The sequence below is a fragment of the Manis pentadactyla genome, chromosome 2, assembly GCF_030020395.1.
Source record: "Manis pentadactyla isolate mManPen7 chromosome 2, mManPen7.hap1, whole genome shotgun sequence".
NCBI classification, from domain to species: domain Eukaryota; kingdom Metazoa; phylum Chordata; class Mammalia; order Pholidota; family Manidae; genus Manis; species Manis pentadactyla.
Genome location: NC_080020.1, coordinates 236,240,212 through 236,260,636, shown reverse-complemented (window position 1 = coordinate 236,260,636; position 20,425 = coordinate 236,240,212).

The window sequence follows — 20,425 nt, the reverse complement described above, 5'->3', positions numbered from 1 at the left end:
TAATTGATGAGACTGGAGAAGATGGAAAAGGCCAGCCAGGAAGTGCCCTTCATGCATTAATGGGCACCAGCAAGAGGAGACAGGCAGAGCTGTGAATTGTGGAAGCTCCCTGGCTTATGGCAGAGAGACGCCAGGTGTGGGTGCAGGGAGCCTGGTTATAAGGCATCTGAATAGACTCGGGATGAAATAGGAGCCATGGTTGAAGGGGTGGAAATGTGAGTGGGTGCAGAGCACACAGGGGACTTGCCCCTCCTTCCAGGTTTCAGGCAGAAAATGGGAAGAATGTGTTTCCCTAACCCAGTCCAGTCCTTCTGGTTTGTGTACATTTTTACTTTTAAAATTTTGTATATATACCCTCACAGAAAAATCTAAAACTTAAAATGTTACCCTGAGTTATCAGACAGTGCTGGGTACAGAGGAATACATGTACGTGTCTGTGTGTACACAGACACATATATATTTATGTCTATGTGCATAGATATATTTTGTAGACTGTGTTCCACTGTGTGTACACAAGCTCCCCAGCTGTCTCTACCCCTTTCTCCACTGCAGACGCTCTCCTCCCTCCACATGTACTCTGATACTTGCATCAGTTGGAATCACTGTGTGGAAGCCCACACCTTGCTGGGGTTCCAAGGTAACCCCCCTTGGAATTCCCTCCACACCCTGCTCAGGCTCTGACTACCCATCCCAGGCCAGGCCACCACCTCCTGAGGCTGCCCCCTTCATCCTGCCTGGGCTCTGGGCCCTGCTTCAGTCATCACAGCATCCCTACACTCCTCCACAGCCACCTACCTCACTCAGACCTCCTTAGGAGCTCTACAACAACACATTTCCAGAAGAGAAGGGGGGAAAGAACAAGGGCAAGACAAAAAGTTGAAACGCACACATTTTTTTTGAATCAGAAGATGGAGCTGACAGAGATGGAAGCAAGACTCATGTGTTTATATTTAATGTTGATTTTTTGACCAAGTAAATCCTTAAATATTTAAAACAAGAGTTCCTAAAATTGAAAGTAAGTACACTTACATCCCTAATTGGTAACATATCAAGAAAATAATTGTTGCAATGCTTTAAGGCAAATATTTTAGCATGTTTAGGGGGATGTGTTCTCAGGCTAAAAGAAATGTAAAGTTTAACTCAGGAGTTAAAAGCAATAGTACTGATATTGTTATTTTAGAACAAATATATGTATTAAAAGATACAGAAATAAATGTTAATATTAGGAACTGTTTTCCATGTAAGAGAAAAGCAATGTAAGTATAAAAATTTAAGTTAAAGTAGAACTTCAGTATTGTTACATTGGTATAGAAAACTTCAATATGAACAAAGAATTTAAAAATATATACATGTGTATTTTCCCCTATTTTTGACCATTGAAGAGCCTAGAAGCATTGATGACCCAGTGGCAGTGAGCACCCTCAGCAGCCAGAGTTTTGTCTTTAACTAGTTTCCCCATGAAAGGAAACAGGGCTCTTTAGAGAAGTGGCTGGTTCTGGGTCTGGGAGAGGGAGTGCACTTGGTGAGCTGGGGACACCTTCCTGTGCCAGGAAAATAGGCAGTTTGAAGGGACTCTTACTCGCCAAAGATGGGAAACTGCAGCTTCAAAATGAATGAAATCCACTGAATATATGCAAACCTGTAAGTCTATAAAATGATACTCATGAGAGAAAAAAAAACAAAGATAAAACAGGCAAAACACATTTGAGGTCTACTCCTTACTATTAAAGGGACAATCCAAATACATAACTGTATACCTTGCCTTTCCAGAAGAAGCAGTTGATGAGATAAATCTCTCCCTTGCTCTTTCTCTCTGACAAAGACTGCCAAATAATAAACATAAAAGGAATGATAAAAATAGAGAGCAACATTTTTCAACCCCTGGTGAAGTCACTGATGGAGGCAAGAATCATCAATGGATGATTAAGCTGTTAATTAGGTGATACACTGATGGAGAGCTGGATCCCCTAGTACTGCTCAAGTCTGACTCCACAGATTATCTGATGGTTTAAAAAAGAAATAGAACTTTATGAGGGAGAGATGAGGCTGTCTTTGCTACTGATAAAGAGTCAGTTAGATGTACCTCATGAGATAATGTAATATCATGCAGCATCAATGATGATGCCTTGCCTGAAATGTTTAACCTGAATGTAATCCAGCCTCTGTATCCACACTCCAGGTTACAGAGAATTCATGGGTAAGTGAAATAAGGTAAATGCCACCAAAAATTCAGAAGCTGGACAAATTCAGAAACTAGGCCATTCTGAGGGACAGCTGGCCTGGTCTCTTCACCAAGTTAATATCATGCTAGAGAAAGGGGCAGGGGAGCACCATTCTAAATTATAAGTGACTTAAGAGATGTGACAACCAAATACAGTGGGGAGTGGATCCTGGTAGGACAAAAATGGGGGTCACATATTGGGAAATTTTGAATATGGATCAGGTATTAGATGATGATAATAGAAAATTACCATTACTTATGTTAGCGATACAATGGTATTGATTTTAAGAAGGAAAATGTTCTGATTTTCATGATGTCCATTTAACTTATTTAAAATATTTTGGCTAAAAAAATTGATGATGTAAACATGGCAAAACTGTTAATAACCATTAATCTAGGTAATGGATATATAGGCAGTCATTATACTCTATTTTCATGTGTGTTTGGAAATATTTATGATAAAAAGTTAAAAGCAATTCTGATTCCTAGGCTCCAACCCAGACCCACCAAATGAACTTAAATCCTCGCTGGCATCTGTATTTTACCAAATATCCCATCTCAATGAAAGAATGAGTGAATGAATGACTTTCTCATCTGTTGTAATCTTTCTAAAAAAATATTTATCAGGCCGCTACTACAGGCCAGGAACTTTTCTAGGTGCTGAAGATTCAACTCTGAATGAAACATACACAAAGGATCATAAACTTGTGGAGCTTGGTACCCTGCCTTTTATACAGCAGGCCTCTTTAAAGCCAACCTACTTTTTTTTTCACAAGCAACAGACATTTACTTCCAAATTTTGTTAACATAATTCTTGCTGCAATGAATAAAGGTACATGAATCAATTTCTTGGGTACATGTATAATATACTCAGGAGTGGGTACTCTGGAATCTATTTTAGGTATTCTTTCCTAGTCAAGGTTTTAACAACATTCTCTTACAAAATTTTCATATTACTAAGTTTTGCTTTTTAAATTCTAGTCAGCACTTTTGGATTTCATAATACTTTAATGTATGATGATAGCAAAGATCTAGTATTTTTCCATATGAAGAATCAATTACCCTAAGACCATTTTTTCAGTCACTCATGATTTCCCTTCCAACTTGTGATATCACCTCTATCAATTTACCAATTCCCCATAAAGACATGCAATCTCTTTTCTATGACTGCATCAAGAGCAAATAATTTTGATGATATATTTAGCAAAACTTAACAGAAAATGACAATTTTGTCTCTTAATTTCAAATATTTATACCTCTCATATATTTGTCTTAATGCATTAGGTAGGCCTTCCAGAACCACGTTGATTAGTGTCCATGACTGGATTCATGGACACTTCAATGATATCACTCCTTAAAATATAGCATTAACAACGTTTGTTGTGGAGGTTCAGGTTTTCATACTATGACTCATTAAAATTCTCAGTATTTTAAGTTTTGAGTTGTTGCTGAAGGACTTTCCACATTCATGTCACTTCACTTTCAAACAAATTGTCTCATATATTATTAACTATGAATTATGTTGGAGGTTTCTCTGATTCCAAGACATTCATAGAGCTTAAATGAGTATGAATTCTCTGGTGTCTAATATGATGAGACTTCTGGCTAAAAGCTTTCCCACATTTGCTACACTGATAAGGTTTTTCTCCAGTGTGGATTCTCATATGTAGAGCAAGAGTTGAGAACTGAGAGAAGGCTTTTCCACATTCATTACAACCATAGGGCTTCTCACCTGTATGGCTTCTCATATGAACAGTAAGAGATGAGCTTTGACAGAGGCTTTCCCACATATTTTACATTCATAAGGTTTATCACCTGTATGAATTCTCACATGTACAATAAGTGATGTGATTCTAGAGAAGGCTTTTCCACATTTATTACATTCATAGGGCTTCTCCCTTGTATGAATATTGTGATGTTTAATGAGGTATTGCTTCTGCCTGAAGATTGTTCCACATTCATTACATTTATAAGGTTTCTCTCCAATATGAATTTTCTCATGCTCAGTGAGATTCGATTTTCCACTAAAGGCTTTTCCACACTCCTTACATATATAGGGTTTCACTCCTGTATGACTTCTCTGGTGTCTAATGAGGCTTGACTTCTGAGTGAAAGCTTTCCCACAACCTTTACATTCATAAGGTTTCTCTCCAGTATGTATTCTTTGATGGATAATGAGGTTTTCCTTCTGGCTAAATGCTTTCCCACACTCATTACATTTAAAAGGGTTTCTTCCCACTATGGATATTCTGATGTTTAATGAGGTACTGCTTTTGACTAAAGACTATTCCACATTGATTACATTCAAATGCTTTCTCTCCTGTATGAATTTTCTCACGCTCAGTGAGATATGACTTGCCATTGAAGGCTTTCCCACATTCCTTACACGCATAGGGTTTCTTCCCAGTACGGTTTCTCTGGTGTTTAATGAGGCTTGGCATCTGAATAGAAACTTTTCCACATTCATAAGGTTTCTCTCCAGTATGCTGTTTCTGATGAGAAAGAAAGTTACCCTTCTGGCTGAAGGCTCTTCCACATTTATTACATTTATATGGTTTCTTTCCTGTAGGACTTCTCAAATGTAGAGTAAGGGATGAGACTCGAGAGAATACTTTACCACATTCAGTACATTTATGTGATTTCTCTCCAGTATGCATTTTCTTATGCTCCATGAGGTTTTCTTTCGGACTAAAGGTTTTTCCATATTCATTACGTTCATAAGGTTTCTCTCTAGTAAGAATTTGATCATGCTGAAGGAGATCTGTTTCAGGCTGAAGGCTTTCCAACATTCTTATGCACAGATATTTTCTCTAATAAGAAATCCTTAGTATTTCTTGACATGTGACACAGATGAAAGCTTTTCCACATTCACTAAATTCATATGGTTTCTCTAGAATATAAATTATCAGGTTATCTACTGAAGTTGAATTTATGGTGAAAGATTTTTCACACTGGTTATCCTGGGCTTAGACGATTACAAACTGGGATGAAATATAGCATTCCCATTGCATTCACAATGGTTCTTTCCTAGACAGCTTCTCTCATATTTAAGTATAAATTATGTTCCAAACTCTTTTAAACTGAGTTCCATGCATTGAGGTGTAGTCTTAAAGAATCAGTGTCTGTGCTCAGAGAAAATACTTTTCCATTGCCCACTTTTTCTGAGTTTTCCTTAGCTGTATTTTCATGGAGAAGGATGGCACTTAATTCAGAACTCTTTCATGGTGTATCTTTATCTATTTATAAATTTTTCCAGGCCTTTTCTGCTAGGTTCTTTCTTACTCAGCTGGAGAGCACCTCCTTTACATTTCTTCCTTAATCATCCATTGCTCTTCTGGTTTAAATTGGTGACTTGAAACTTCTAAATACTGACACAGGACTTGTACAGTACTGTTGAGGGTCAAAGCAGCATCCTGGTATTCAGGCTGAGCCCTTATGGCCCTCAGAGATTTTGAAGAATAGGAAAGGGCAGCTCCTAGGAATGCACAAGGAAGCTACCAGTGGACAAAGACTATGATGGCCCCTACTTTTTAAAACTGTTAAATATAACACCAACCCAGAACACTGCCTAAAACAGATGGACAGATTAATGAACTGTTAGGCAGTAACACCCCCACCTCCCACAGGACCCAGAGCCCTGCCCATCAGCCAGGGGTCTCTCAGGCCCCCGCTCACCTCCTCACCCTCCCCAAGAGCAGGACTCAGAATGCCACTGTGAGGAGCAGAGGCAGAGTTCAGAGCCCAGCCCCCAACATTCCTCTGAGCATTACCTTGCCCCACAAAAGGAATATCCTACATTTTCCCTTTTGTTCAAAAGGACCTATTTGCAAACTTTCACAGAACAGCACAACTCAGACATGTGTATTACAAATGTGACTCTCACTTTATAATATCAAGTAAATGCAGCATCTCCAGGCAAGCTTATTCCTGATTCACAGCTAATTTCAAGAACATAAAGTCATAAAAGGTGCAAACGCATAATTCTATCATGGTGGGATGAAGAAATTTAAGTGTTATTTAGAATAACCTCAGTGTCAGCCTCAAATGAGTAATGGTAATGTCGGGGAGGCTGTCTGCTGTCATATGGAGTGATGTTAAGAGGTGACCTGAGGTGTTGCTTGTTACTTAGGCTAGTTGAATCAACTGAGAAATAAGCTTTTCTCCATTTTTTAAACAAAGAGAACTTTAATCTTCTCCGCATATTTTATGACTTTTTCTCCTCTTCTGATCTCTAGGTCTTTCAGACCCAGAGATGAAATATTGCGAAAATGGACAATGTGTCCCCTGCCTGTTCTCAGAATGCCCAAACCTTGGAAACAATGCAAGGATTGAAAAGTAAGGAGACTGCATTTCATGCAGCAGTCTCAAAGCTCTAACACTAGGTGACTGTAAATGCACAGTGAAACACCACGTAGGCAGGCTGCCATGAGCATTAAGTAATAGGCACACAGTGCAGCTTGGGGCACATCCCAGGAGAGGGAGAGTTCAGGGGCAGCTGATGAGAGTGCGCAGGTCTCCCCTTTCAGCAACTCCATTTCCTATGTGGCCTGGGGCCCATGTGGAGCAGTAGCCTCAGCCCCTTGTGAGAAAATTGGGAAGACGCCGATGCCTCCCAGGGATGCCATGAGGACTGATGGCAACTCCCATCCACCTGGTGTCCCCAGGGCCACTCTGCCTCCATCCACTACCTCACACCTCCTCAAGGTTTCTACCCCCTTGCTACTCAGGAGCAACTAGAAAATGTAGGAAACACACGTCTTTTTAAAGGGGGCGCTTTTGCCATTTCTACCCTCACCCTGGACAGGAGGCACCATGATTGCATCCTGAGACATCTTTTAATGGTTGTAATCACTTCCAACCTCTGTAATCTCTCTAAACCTCAATTTCCTCAAGTACAAAATGAGGATGGAGACGCCCTTACAATGGGTCGGAGTGAAGAGTAAACGAGATAGGGCATTTTTGTTTCTGTTAGTGGTGAGTCAGCGATGTTTCCCCAGGTCTGCTGCGCAGACAGGACCCACGTCATCCCTCCTGGCATGAACACAGCCGAGATCGCGGGCCTTGGGATGCAGCAGAGGAGGCTGAAGGGTGACAGACGTGGCCTCAGGCACATGAAGCGAACTCCTGCCGCAGCCCGGGATCCCCACAGTGAGACCTGTAAAATGTCAGAGATGATCAGGGGCGATCGCTCTATGCTTCTCTCCACCTCTCCCTGCCTTTCCTGGGTGGTTAAGTCTCCCGCTATGGCCTCAGCATCTTCCTTGGGGTTTGGAGTTTGACACTCTATAAGTTTTAATGAGGAATAATAGCCAAATTTTACTCTGTTTTCTCTTGTTCAAATACTTGTATTTGTTTGCTCTCTGGATGAAAAATAGAAGTGTATCATGTCAGTCTTGGGCTGGACATTAAATAGAAGTTAGACAGCATGGAGTGTCAGCAGTGGAGCAATGGGATTTACCCTTGGCTCTGGGTTTCAGGGTATAGGCTTCCTGGCCACTGAGTCACTGGGGGGTGGCATCCTCACCAGGAGCTAGAGGCACAGGCCATTTCTTTCTGGAATCTTCTTAAAGGGCCTGTGGTATCACAAGTGTATTCTTTACTTTCATGTTTTTAATTTTTTTCATTTAAAAAAATTCCATGTATTCATAATTTTTTTTAAAAATTGGAAAGCCATATAAAATGTATATGTCATTTTTGGAGTAGCTATTTATTGTGGATCTGACTTTTGGCAGACTTTTTTATTTCAATATTTGATAAATATTTAGGACTGTAAAACAATGGTTTCTTCTATAGGAAGCTATTAAAATGTCAAGGCATTAAAATTTCTATCACTCTTTTTCTCCCCTCTTTTATAGCTATAGATGTAATTTAATGGAGTGAATTTTCCCATCTAAAGGCAGACCTAGAAGCAGTAATTCAATGCAGGCTGCCCAGTAAAGGTGGCAATATTGTTTCTTTTAGTAATTGTTGATAGGAATATCTCATAATCATTAATATTTTTAAAGCCAGGCTTACATGATATAGAGTCATGTTACTAGCCCTATTTCAAAGGTCTGCTCAGAAGAGAATTTTGAAATGTAAGATCAACTGGGTAGATATAAATGTGATATCAAGAAGCAGATATGTGTACCCCTTTTGGTGAATTGAATCCAGGTTCTAATCCAAACTCTTGCAGAAGCAAAATTATTCAATGTACTTATTCCTTCAGAAAGTAAAATAGAATTTTACATAGGGGAGACCTCCATTCCCACAGCTGATTGTTGGTAAAGAGGTATGACTCATTGCCATCAGAAAATCCTATATTGTTTTATTTCTTTAATCAGCTTAATTATGTTTTTAAACATCCAAAAGTAAATAATATAAGGGTAAATTCTCAGGTAAATAATGTTAAAGTATAATACAGATAACATATTAGTCTGAATTTTTTTTAAACATTAAAATGCTTTTTATTCTTCTTAATTAATTCAGTGTTCCCAATACTTTGGTCCATGGAACCTGAGCTCCATTAGAGTCCCTGGGCAAATATGGGTGAGACAGGGACCATGGGCTTAGACAGAGTAGTGTGAGGGCCTCCAAGGAAAAGCAAGGCAGGATATTTAGTCAGAGCAATGTAACAATGTAAAGTCCATATTGAAACTCTGGGTTCAGCATTATGCAAAATCAAGGTCACACTAATTCTCTAGGGTAAAGATACTAGACTAGGAATATAGACATCTTCAGTGAGATCAGTTAAAGGTCAAAAGGCCAAGAGAAACTTGGCCTGGAATGTTTGAGTGTTCCCCAAGGACATGTCAGCATAACCTGTGACTTCACTGTAAACATCCCTGGCAAAAAGACAGCAACCCAGCCCACCTTGAGGGCAGGGCAGCTGGCACAAGTCCACACCCTAAGCCCTCAATTAACCCAAATCCTTAACTGCCTATAAATCCCCTAGACAATGCACCACCCTGGGCTCTCTTGTCCCCTCCTGGCTTGAGCCAGGAGCTCTTTCCTCTCACTTTATTTCTAAATAAAAGCCTATACCTTGCTATCCTACCTTGACTGTTTGCTAAGTTCATTCTTCAACTCCACAAACAAGAACCCCGGCACCATGGGGATGCGATTATAAGTATGGGAAACATATTCCTTCTTTTGAAAACTTACAAAGCATGTTTATCTTTCTGAGAAGACTTCAGGACTTTGACTGGCTTCATTTAATCTAGCATTTCCCAAATGTATCTGACCACAAAATTCTTTGTAGGTACATAACACCTATTATGGAACTCTGGAGCTGGACTTGTTTTTATTCCTTTTAACAATACAAGTCTACTATCCAAGTACTGCCATGCACTGTACTAGGCCCAGGAATTACAAAGGTGAAGTCATGCACAACACTGCTATTATATACTCTTTGGGTAAGTGAATCTTATATCTCTTTTTTTTTTTGAGAGGGCATCTCTCATATTTATTGATCAAATGGTTAATAGTTAACAACAATAAAATTTTGTACAGGGGATTCAATGCACTATCATTAATCCACCACAAGCCTAATTCTCATCAGTCTCTGATCTTCTGAAGCACAACGAACAAGTTCTTACATGGTGAACAAATTCTTACATAGTGAATAAGTTCTTACATGGTGAACAGTACAAGGGCAGTCATCACAGAAACTTTCGGTTTTGATCACGCATTATAAACTACAAACAATCAGGTCGGATATGAATATGCGTTTGATTTTTATACTTGATTTATATGTGAATCCCACATTTCTCCCTTATCATTATTATTTTTTTTTTTGTAAAAATGCTGAAGTGGTAGGTAGATTCAAGATAAAGGGAGAAAACATAGTTTAGTGCTGTAAGAAAGCAAATGTAGATGATCAGGTGTGTGCCTATAGGCTAAGTATTAATACAAGCTAGACAAGGGCAACAAAACATCCACGGATGCAAAAGATTTCTCTCAAAACAGGGGGGTGAGGTTCTAAGCCTCACCTCTGTTGATCCCCAATTTCTCACCTGATGGCCCCCCTGCAACTGTGCCTGTCTTAGGTTGTTCCTCCCTTGAGGAATCTTACCCGTCTCTGGCTAACCAGTCATCTTCCAGGGCCATACAGGGAAATGTAAAGTTGGTAAGTGAGAGAGAAGCCATATTGTTTGAAAAGGTTAGCTTTTTACTTCTTTGCAGATTTATGCCCTGTGGCTTCTATGCCCAGCATCTGTCTTGAGGTATCTTTACCACTTGGAAGAATTATGATACTCGGTAAATTCGATATGAGGCACGAATTCTATTTAAGGGTTGTAATTAGGAAGGAAGAAGAAAAGCTATAGAAGTAGCAGACGGAAGAAAACATGGGAAGATTGGTTATTTCTTTAACATATCTTCTTGTAGAGTAACTTAAGCATGTATAGGTTTTAAATTACTAATTAAATTGCGCACACACATTAACATGATAGGAGTATAGTTACATAACCAAAGGAGACCTGTAATTACCAGCCATCTCCAGTGAAACCAAGAAAACCAGTTAGGCACCCTAAGCATTTGTGAAAACGTATCTATGATATGATGGATATTGTCTAACTGAATTTGAATATTTTGAGAAAAATCAGACAATTTAAAACAACACATTCCTGGGAACTGTTCACATCCCATATGTTAACAGTAGATAGTCTGTAGTCTCAAGATTTTGGAGCGATGCAACTTGCACTTCTCCTAATTCATGGTTGAGTTCCAACAGTATAGATCCAGTCAAATTTGGTATTTTACTGTATGCACAGACCAGCTTAGATATCTCCTTCTTCATTCCAATGGCAATTCCAGGAACCAGTGGGATGAACGCAGCTACAACTGCAACAGTGCCAGGATCTTTGTTGACGTTTTTTGATGATCATCTTCTGGAATGACTCTTCCAGAGTATGTTGATGTTGGAACTTCTTCTTCATATCGTATCTCATTTCGTTTTCTGGGTAGCCAAATTGGGCTTTGATCCTCTGTATAAACACAAACAGACCCTTTGCCCACACTTTGATATGCCCTTTATACCATTGTGAAGAACTTATTGGAGGTCACCACACAGGAACTGCTTTTTTTTTTGTAAGAGAAAGGAATATTATCAGAAAAATGTACTTCCATAGATGATCTGACACCCTTTAAATGATCAAAATTAAGGATATTTAAAGCATGTATTAATTGTTGATTTACAGTTAGTTTTATCCTTATATCTCTTATTTTTAATGGCTCTCTATGCTTATGTTATTGTTTCTCAACCTGTGGAGAAAAAACATAACAGGTATTTCTAAATCTTCTGGGAATATTTGTCAAAATCCACCGAATCCTCTCAACACCATGTCTTCCCAATATTCAAATATGTTTAAAAGGTGGAAAAAATGTGTGTTAAAATAATAGCTATTTTAATTCTAAAACTGATTCTCTCTTTATAGCTACTGCCTTAGTTGCCAGAACCCCTTAAATTCACCCTGGAAGCCTGTATCCTAAACACTAAACCTGTGGACCTGTATCTTTTCCACCCACTGCCTTGGTTTTTTAAACATCAGCGTGTATAGCCCTTTGTTATAATCCCTTTTTGGTAGTGGTAATTGGTGGCCACAAGCTTTAATCAGATAGAAGAATCCCTCCTAACAGTCAGTTATTAAATCTCTGTCAGTAAACTTATTATAAAACACTACTAAGAAATGCGGATGCCTGCTCTTTATACAAAGCCTAACAGAGAATGTAAGAAGCCTAAGTCAGGGAATGATCTCTCGAAAGGCCTGAGGGGCTTACTTATGAATAGTTAGACAAGAGTGAAAGGCACTCTTTTAGTCAACCAAGCACAAATGGAAACTGAGAACACAGTAAGAGTCACTGAGCAGTTCTCTGGATGAGGGTCCACTTTCACGCAATGAATAGGGCTTCTAAAATGAGAGTACAAAATTAAGTCACAGGGGATTGAAAGACACAGACACACTTAAAATAAAGTTACATTTACAATATATTTGACTAGATAAGAACACGGTAGCAGGAAAATTTGGCACATGAAGGGAAGTCACTCTATCAAAAGCAGAGTACAAGGGCAGGGCAGAAAACAAGAAAAACATTGGATTTTCCCATGTCTCTTCTGGGAGGGGCTGGTGTGATGAAGGCAGTGGGGGCTTGATGATGCGGCCCCTTGGTGACGTCACAATGGCCCAAGCCACTTTGTGAGGTGTCCCCTGGTTACATACTTACCAGGCTAGCCCTAGCTGGGGAGATCAGTGTGTGCTGGTCTGAGAAGGAGTTAGTGGCAAAGGAGACCCTCTCCCTAGCTTCAGACCCTTTCCTCGGATCGTTTGGCACACACCACAACCCATTTTTCCATGTGGACAGTTTCCTCCTTCCTTAGGTTCTTGCCCTACCCTGAACGCAGCCTCCCCAGCCAAACCTACTTCGCACGCCGGTCCAGCCCGTCCCCGGGACGCTGCCCAATACCCCTCCTGCCAGGGAGCACCCTACACCTGCCCGCTGCCCTGGTCACAGGTTGTTCCACTGGGATACTGCGCCTTTAGCAGCTGGCTTTTCCCACTTTTCCCGGCAGAGGTCCCCCTTCCATGGGGAGCAGTCCTGGGACTCCGGACCATCTTAGGCTCCCAGCAGACGGCTGGAGAGAGACCACCCAGACGAGCTCCTCCTCTGCAGGGCACACGGGCACCACTACGAGCCCGCGTAGAGGTGTCCTGCCTCTTCTAAACCACCATCGAGAGTCAGCCAACAGACAAGCCCGTGGGCAGCACCACCGCCGGCCCGAAGGCCGACGATGACGCTCGGGTCGAGCCGATGGACACGACGCCACCCTCGGTGGCCGTCATCTTCCGGTCCCCACCGGCCTCGCACGAGGCCGTGGGCGGCGCCACCGCCGGCCTCCTGCGCACCTCAGACACCCACCGCGCGGGCGGTCATCCTCCGGTCAGCCCTGGACCCACACGATGCCGTGGGAGGCACAGCCGACGGCCTCGGCCCTACCCCTAACTCGGCCTCCGACCCGGTGGACACGCCACAGCCCTTGCCAACGGCACCTACAGGCCTCCCCCGGCTCCAGACAAGGCCTATGTCCTCCTATCCATTTAACAAAGTCTTTCCCACAGTATGTGCGTATATTATATATTCACACTAAACCCTGCTCTTGCTAGTATGCCTCTGCTCTGTTTACTCTTTGACTCGGCGACAGAGGAAGAACACACATACATGAGTGATAGTGTTCTGAGCCACACTTAACTACGCAACGTGTTCCGTGCCCCAGCGACTGGGATGTGGAAGTAGCCGCGTTTTATGACTGTGCGTGCTCACCGCGAGGTCTGCGTGCTGAGCGTTTAATGGATGACAACCCAGGGGGAGGCAAGTCCAGAGGAAGGAGACCGGGTTGGCTTATGTGGCCCCTTCCCTCTCCTCTCCCACTGCTCTGAGCTCACTGGGGGCTAGGGAATCCCTGCTGTGACACAGGCAACCTCTCTCATCATTTTGGTTTTTAAACATGTTTAATTCTGTATGTGTGTGCCTTGTGTAACTTAAGACTTTGGCCGATCATCCTCACACACTCCCACTTCCCCACGAGAGAACGGATTTGGCATCCAGGTCCTCGAGGCTGGAGGAACGACAGAAGGAAGTGCTTCTGCCTGCTGTGTGATTATTGAAAATGTAAGCTTACTTAGAATTTACCAAGTAGCTTAGTAATATCAGAAAAGGTCCTCTTTAATGACCGCCTGGCCTGACTCTAACCTAAACTGCTAACATGTCAAGCCACGTTGAGTTACAACTGTGCCCACTTCTCGCTGACCCTAGAGTCTGCAGGGTCTCCACCAGACTCAATACACGCAGAATTCCTAACCTGTGGAGACCACGTTCTAGTTGGAGGGGAGGAAAGAGACAATGAACATCTGTAAGTTTTCCGGTAGCTTAGCCGGTAACAAACACTATGAAGAATGAAAAGCAGGATATGGAGGACTGAGATTGTAGGCAGAGAGAAGCAGGGCTTTCAAAATAAACAGTGGACAGGGTAAGCCTCACCAGGGAGGTGGGACTTGAACAGTCTAGAAGGAGGTGACAGAACCAGGTATCTGAGGGAAAAGCATTCCATACAATGGGATAAATTACTGAAAAAGCCAAGAGGAGGGATGCTTGTGGTCTTCAGGGAGCAGTCAGTCAACAAATGCGGCTAGAATACCGTCAGCAAGGAGGGCAAAGAGGACCGGGGACAGAGATATGGGTTGAAGTCCCCGCACCACCATCGACTAGTTTTGTAGTCACACGCTGTTGACTCGATGTGCAAATGTCTCGGTGAACCCAGTGCTGTCTGTCTCTAGGGCCTAGTTACCTTGCAGGCTTTTGGAAACATAAGTAGGGAAGTGACATATAAGCCATCTTGTGAACTGTTCTGTACATAAAGATAGATGGGTAGACAAAAACATGATGATAGATAGATAGGACAGATAGACAGATAGATAGATGATAGATTAGATAGGATAGATGACAGGTATAGATAGATTGAATATATGATTGATAGATAGATAGATAGATAGATAGATAGACAGACAGACAGACAGACAGACAGACAGATAGATAGATAGCCAGCCATGTTAGATAGCCGTGTTGTTAACTGTTTGTAAGGCTGGGGGCACTGATGGGAGGAGCGAGCACGTCGGACACTGATGATGTGCCAATGTCTCCGGCTGCTGCCCCCTCCCACGCGGGACACTGATGATGGGCCGAAGTTCTTGGCTGTTGCCCCCTCCCAACCTGAAAAATATGCCTTGGGCTAGCCAATCCTCGTGCTGCTGTAAATCTAAGCTCTGCCTCCCCCTACCTTCTCGAAAATCTCGCTGCCTGCCTGTCTACTTAAGTGTGAATTCCCCAGCCTCCATTTCTATAGACCGGGGAAATCTCGCCCGGGTATTTGCGTTCAAATAAACTACCGGGCCCTTTGTTGCCTCCCTTCACCTGCTTATTTCAGCTAGAATTTATCTTACACTGTTCTGTACATAAGGATAGATGGGTAGACAAAAAGATGACAACAGGTAGGTGACAGACAGGTGACAGATGATAGATTAGAAATAGATACATTAGATAGATGATAGATATTCATAGGTTAGACGAATAGATTGACAGAGATGACAGATAGATAAGACATATATAGATGACGGATGATAGACTAGATAGGATAGATGATATAGGTAGGTTACGTTAGAAAGACAGATGATAAGATATTGATAGATTAGATAGAGAATAGATAGATGATAGATAGATACAGAGTTATGAACTGAATTTTTGGGCCCTCACCTCACCATCTTCTGCTCCTCCTAACCCCCCGCCGCCGCCACCACACACACACACACACACACACACACACACACACACACACACACACACACACACACACACACACAAGTTCATATTTGAATTGAGTCAGGGTTGAAGCCCTAACCCCCACTGTCATGGTATTGGGAGGTGGGGCCTTTGGAGGTAATTTGGTTCGGAAGCTATCATGAGGGTGTGGGTGGAGCTGCCATTATGCAATCAGTGCTATTAAGAGGAACAGAGGACAGAGCTTTCTCCCTCGACCCTGTGAGGACACAGCAGGGATGCGGCCGTATGCAAGCCAGAAGAAGGGACCTCACCAGGAACTGAACCTGCCTTGGTCTTGGACTTCTGCTTCCAGAATGGTGAGAAATCAGTGTCTATGGATGAAGCCCCCACTCAATGACACTCTGGTTATCAGCTTGAGTAGACTAACATAGATATGTAGGTAAACAGAGACGCACTTAAGACGATGGATGGAGAGAGCCTACGCATAGATATCTGTGCTTAGGTGTCTGCATAGGTATCTGTGTCCAACCACCTCTGCACTTTGAAGTCCGCTCCCTATGGGGGGCACGCCAGGAGCACAACTTATGCGCGTTTCTTTTTTAAAGTGCGGGCTGCAGTTTCCTATAACTGGGGTCTCCGTTAACTCTCAGCCGTGTGTGTGTGTGTGTGTGTGTGTGTGTGTGTGTGTGTGTGTGTGTCTGTGTGCGTGCGTGTGCGCGCGCCTGTGCGTGCGTGTGTGCGTGTGCGTGTGCGCGCGTGTGTGTGTGTGTACGCCACTGCCCCATCGGTCTACAATCACAGGAGATGCAAAAGTAACAAAGGAACGCAGGATAGGGCAAACATCTTGCAAACTATGACCAGAAAGAGTAAAGTTCTCCACTAGCCTCTGGGGATATCTTTGCCAAGTGATTCTATGCAATTTTAGAAAGATCTTGCCGGAAATGTTGCTGGGACCACTCTGAACCATCGAGTTAGTTAAGGTAATAAGCCAGGACAGGAGGGCAGCAAAGAGCACCCACGGTGTGTCTCCTATGTATCAGGCCAAGGTGTACAGGCTTTAATTCTACTACACCACTTCATCTCACCATGGCTGACGTGGGATGACCTTATGCACCACCTTCATCCGTGAGTAAAAAGTTACTTCAGAATCACCTCCCTTAACAGAAAATAAATAAGTGCGGGGACATAAACATTCCTAGAATTCCTGCCACCATCACCCAACTCTTTATGCTCAGCACCCTTTTCATACGAACGGAAACATAGCTCTCAACGCTACTATTCCATTTCAGAGAGACCTCACTCACATCTAAATGCCTAAATGCACTGAAACTCCACCTCCACCTTGACAGCAGAGGGGAGCAGTTTCCCCACAAGCTAGCTGGCCTGCCACCTCAGCAAGCCCACGGGCCACCGGCCCACAAGAGCCCTGCGTGTCACCAAAAGGCAGTTCCCTTAACCAGTGACTACACGCATGCTCTCTGGAGATGGGCCAGCAAGCAGGGCCGCCGAGGTGACATCGGTGCACAGGCAAAAAGACCTACTACTGGGCATGCACCTGCCTCGGACCCCGCAGGCCAGCCAGGGTGCTCCCTGCGTGGGGCCTCGGATATGCCCCGCAGCTCACGCAGCCGCCACAGCGGGAACGGCCCAGGGGCAGAGCAGCCGGAGGGCCCTGGCCCGCACAGGTTCAAGAGCCCAGCCCGCCAACCACACCGTCCACACCCAGCAGACTCGTGCCACCTACGCAGGAGAAGTTCCCACCCAAGGCCACTCCTCTCAAGACCCAAACACACAGCTAACTCACATAAACAGACACAAGGAATTGAGACTTCTCTGAGAAGGACACAGAGGAATCAAACTGCACCTAGTGACAGAACGTTGACAAAAGTGAGACAACAGATTACATAGACAGACAGATGATTGATACATAGATTGGGTTGATATACATACATATAGGTGATAGATTAATTAGATAGATACACAGATGAGAGTAGATAGATGATAGATCATAGATAGATAGATAGGTAGATAGATAAAGGGATAGGTAGGTAGGTAGATAGGAGAGCATCATACTAAACAAAGCTATCTCTCGCTCAAGACCATCTACGTGCTCCCTTACAGGAGACTCACTTGAGATCCAAGGACACAGACAGACTAGAAGCCGAAGGGGCGGGGACAGGTACCCTACACAGGTGAAACTGAGAAACAAACAAACAAACAAACAAACAAACAAACAAACAAACAAACAAACGGATTCTGTCTGAGTCCCCAGAGACAGTCACTAGAAAATAGCCCTATCTGGCCACCGTGAATTCTTTTTGTTTGGTTTCAGCAGGGCCCAGCCATAGATTTAGTGGTGCAGCAACGCCCTTCTCATCGTCTCTCACCTCAACAACTGAATTGCGGTAATAGTATGCGTCTGGGCCTTTGAAATCAGTGGCTTTTATGATGTTCACGAATGTAAAGAGGCAATAACCAGATACCGAGGGAAGTTTGGATGCTTAACCGAACACGTCACTCCACAGCACACTCTTTGCTCCCAACTGCTCCTGTCTAGAAACTGGTGTTCCTTTTTATTTGTCCCTCCCTCCTATCAGCGGCGATCACGCCGATGTCCCTCAAACATGGTGGTGAGCAAAGCACCAAGTTTACTTTTCTGTCGACAAGAGGCCCAGAGGAAGGATACTTGTGGTCTTCAGGGAGCACTTAGTCAGTGAATGTGGCTAAATACAGTCAGCAAGCGAGAAGGAGGTAAAAGAGGACAGAGGACAGAGATACGGGTTCAAGTCCCTGCACCACCATTTCCTGGTTTTGTAGGTGCACGCGGCTGACTCGACCTGCAAGTGTCTCGGTGAAAACCCAGTGCTCTCCCTACGGCCTAGTTACCTTGCAAGATTTTTGGAGGCATAATGTAGGGAAGTGACATAGCCTATGTTGTTGACTGTTCTTGTACATAAGGACAGAAGGGCAGACAAAAAGATGATTGATTCATAGATAGATAGATAGATAGATAGATAGATAGATAGATAGACAGATAGATAGAGAGATAGATAGAGAGACAGAGAGATAGAGAGAGAGATATAGGTACATATCAATTAATAAAAGCTATTGCTCATAAACCAGGAGAGTAATGGTGAAAGCACATAGCGAAACTACAAACAAAAAAGAAGAATGAAAAATCCACTTTAAAAAGTGCAGCAAGCAGCCATAAGAAGAAAACAAATCCTACCATTTGCAATGATGTGGACGGAGCTAGACGGTATTATGCTCAGTGAAATAAGCCAGGCGGAGAAAGACAAGTACCAAATGATTTCACTCGTGTGTGGAGTATAACAACAAAGAAAAACTGAAGGAGAAAAACAGCAGCAGACTCACAGAACCCGAGAGTGGACTCACAGTTACCAAAGGGAAAGGGACTGGGGAGGGTGGGTGGGGAGGGAGGGAGGGATAGGGGCGGGGAGAAAGAAAGGGGGCATCAGGATTAGCATGTAGAATGTGTGGGGCGGGGGGAGCATGGGGAGGGCTGTACAACCCAGAGAAGACAAGTAGTGATTCTACAGCATCTTACTACACGCTGATGGACAGCGACTGTAACGGGGTGTGTCGGGGGGACATGGTGAAGGGGTCTACAGCATCCAAACTACACTGATGGACAGTGACTGTAAGAGGTTTTCGCGGGGGACTTGGTGAAGGGGGGAGCCTGGTAAACGTAATGTTCTTCACGTGACTGTAGATGAATGATGACAAAAAGAATTTAAGAAGTGCAATAAGGGCACAGCTCTGAATCATCAGAATAAAAGGACAGGCTTTGAGTGCTCCAAACAAAAGACACAGGGTTAAAAGAAGGGATGAAAGCTCAAGACCACCTACGTGCTCCCTTACAGGGTGGGGACAGGTACCCTACACAAGTGAAACTGAAAAAACAAACAATCAAACAAATGGATTCTGTCTGAGTCCCCAGAGACAGCCACTAGAAAATAGCCCTATCTGGCCACCGTGAATTCTTTTTGTTTGGTTTCAGCAGTGCCCAGCCATAGATTTAGTGGTGCAGCAACGTCCTTCTCATCTTCTCTCACCTCAGTATGCGTCTGGGCCTTTGAAATCAGTGGCTTTTATGATGTTCACGAATGTAAAGAAGTAATAGCCACATAAAGAGGGAAGTTTGGACACTCAAATAAACACGTCAGTCCACAACACACTCTTTGCTCCCAACTGCTCCTGTCTAGAAATGGGGTGTTCCTTTTTGTTTGTCCCTCCCTCCGATCAGCGGCGATCACGCCGTCTTTATACTCATGTGTGGAGTATCACAACAAAGAAAAACTGAAGGAAAAAAACAGCAGCAGACTCACAGAACCCGAGAGTGGACTCACAGTTACCAAAGGGAAAGGGGCTGGGCAGGGTGGGTGGGAAGGGAGGGATAAGGGCGGGGAGAAAGAAAGGGGGCATCAGGATTAGCATGTATAACGTGTGGGGTGGGGGGAGCATGGGGAGGGCTGTACAACCCAGAGAAGACAAGTAGTGATTCTACAGCATCTTACTACACGCTGATGGTCAGCGACTGTAACGGGGTTTTTGGGGGGGACTTGGTGATCATCATGTTCTTCACGTGACTGTAGATGAATGATAACAAAAAAAATTTTTTAAGTGCAATAAGGACACAGCTCTCAATTGTCAGAATAAAAGGACAGGCTCTGAGGGCTCCAATCAAAAGACACAGGGTTAAAAGAAGGGATGAAAACTCAAGACCACCTACGTGCTCCCTTACAGGAGACTCACTTGAGATCCAAGGACGAAGACAAACCAGAAGTTGAGGGGGTGGGGACAGGTACCCTAGACAAGTGAAACTGAAAAGAAAAAAAAAAAAGAAGAAGAAGAAAAAAGATGTGCTGCTGG